General features: G+C 37.3%; 1 pseudogene; it reads right to left on the bottom strand.

Annotated features, from left to right (window-relative positions):
- Nucleotides 1–929: 929 nt before the first annotated feature.
- The window catches only part of LOC109491154, a 22,898-nt pseudogene continuing 21,343 nt past the window's right edge, over nt 930–2,484 (bottom strand).

The following is a 2,484-nucleotide window of genomic DNA, read 5'->3' as shown; positions in this document are numbered from 1 at the left end:
GCCCTCCTTACTACCCATCACCAGTCTATCCCATTCCCCCACCCCCTCCCCTCTGAAGTCTTCAGTTTGTTTCTCATAGTCCATAGTCTCTCATGTTTCATTCCCCCTTCTGATTACCCCCCTTTTCTTTATCCCTTTCTTCCCCTACCGATCATCCTAGTTCTTATGTTCCATAGATGAGAGAAATCATATGATAATTGTCTTTCTCTGCTTGACTTATTTCACTTAGCATTATCTCCTCCAGTGCCGTCCATGTTGCAGCAAATGTTGAGAATTCGTTCTTTCTGATAGCTGAGTAATATTCCATTGTATATATGGACCACAGCTTCTTAATCCAGTCATCTGTTGAAGGGCATCTCAGCTCCTTCCATGATTTAGCTATGTGGACAAAGCTGCTAGTGGATTTATACCTTTTTATGGCCCTTCTCTTTACTACGTCTGTATCTTTGGGGTAAACACCCAGTAGTGCAATGGCTGGGTCATAGGGTAGTTCAATTTTTAACTTTTTAAGGGACCTCCACACTGTTTTCCAGAGTGGCTGTACCAACTTGCATTCCCACCAACAATGTAGGAGGGATCCCCTTTCTCCACATCCTCTCCAACAATTGTTGTTTCTTGCCTTGTCTATCTTTGCCATTCTAACTGGCGTAAGGTGGTATCTCAGTGTGGTTTNTTCATTAGTTGCGTATAACACCCAGTGCACCATGCAATACGTGCCCTCCTTACTACCCATCACCAGTCTATCCCATTCCCCCACCCTCCTCCCCTCTGAAGTCTTCAGTTTGCTTCTCATAGTCCATAGTCTCTCATGTTTCATTCCCCCTTCTGATTACCCCCCCTTTCTTTATTAGTGGGTTTATATCTTAATAGACTTTCATTGAAATGTTTTTTTTTTAACAGCTGATAATCAATTTATTAAAAAAGTTGATTTAAACATCTGCAATGGTCACTTCATCCTTGACTTATGGCTCCATACTGATGGATGTAATCTGTTTAACAATCTCAGAAGGACTGTGCTAATCAGTGAGTCGCTTGTGGAGCCTCATCTGAAAACGATCCCAAGTCTTAGAACCTTCACCACCAAGATGTTTTCTTGTAGTGATTCAGAGTCTTGGTAAGCATCTGAACTGGTCCTTTTGCTTTGAAATTCTTCTCCTTTGTGCCTCTGATCAGGTCAGCATATACCTTCTCCAATGATTTTACACTGGCGCTGGTTAGAGTAATTCTAATTCGGTGTATTGCCACCTCTGGTTCCACGAGTGTCTTCCCAGTGTCTTTAAAAGCCACGGTTACAGCATGGTTTCCTGACTGACTTGTATCTCCTCAGCAAGAGTGAACAGCACAACGGTGAGTCAGGAGAGGGGCTGGGCTCCCAGGGTTCCCCTGGATCTGTGTCTTCCTCAAAAAGCTTAAGAGAATTTTGTTGAAGTTTTAATCAAGTTTTAGGAGGAAGTAAAAATAATGCAAGTGTTTATTCAGGAACCTTTATCTGGAAATCGCCAGGCTATATTTGTTTACTTTGTAAAATTCATATCAGAAGGAAGTGTAAATTCTTAAGATCCAACTGCTTTTAATTCTGGAAATATTCTGATATATGTTCAATTGTCATGAGTGGCATTGGTAGTTTACAAGTAATTGGTTAGGTAAGATGGCTTAGTGGGATTTTTTTTTAAGTTACTTTTTCCTCCTTTCTACTGAGTAATGACTTAACAATTATACCTGAACTGAGTTACAATTGGATATATTCCAACAAGATGTTATTTGGGGGTTAACATAAAAATACATAAATTATTAGCTAATTTGCTGAGTTGTTTAATTTGCTAAAATTATTAGCTAATTTAAGTGAGAACACTTAAACATGTCTTTTTAATTAACTTGAAAAATCCTAGCAAGCTATATTACTGCACGTAAACTTAGATACTGAATAATTAGCTTTTGATTTTAAGAAGTTCTCTTTTCCTCTGGTTAGCACTTTTAACTGTGTCATAATTTCTACTTTGAAATGCACTATGTGTGTACAGCTCCTTCTACTTATATTTGAAAAGATTGTGAATGCAATTTTTAGGACTTTCTTTTTACATTCTCAGGTTTAGGAGCTTTCCTGTCCTAAATTTGTGAGACACAATGGAGTGGAGAACTAAGATAAGTATCCAAATCATGTTTCTATTTTCTATGCCTCTATTTTGTGGCTATTTCATTTCAAAATATTTTTTCCTTCATTCACTTATGCAGTTTTCTCTATTCTTTATATTTATGGACACCTCTGTATTGCTATCTGTGTATTTTCTATCAGTTTATAATTCATATAGGTCTTTAAAGTATTGCCTCATTTTAGAATCAAAGATAGAACAGACCATATTGTAATAGCTAAAATTCTGAATTACCTTCCTCAAAATCTATTACATAATGAAAAAAAAGAAGCTCAAATAGTTAAACAAAAATTGAATTTGAGACAAACATATAAAGTGGAAACACTCATGCAAG

Source organism: Ailuropoda melanoleuca, chromosome 19, assembly GCF_002007445.2.
Source record: "Ailuropoda melanoleuca isolate Jingjing chromosome 19, ASM200744v2, whole genome shotgun sequence".
Classification (NCBI taxonomy): Eukaryota; Metazoa; Chordata; class Mammalia; order Carnivora; family Ursidae; genus Ailuropoda; species Ailuropoda melanoleuca.
The sequence above is the reverse complement of the archived record's forward strand: the minus strand, read 5'-3'. Positions and strand labels throughout refer to the sequence as shown.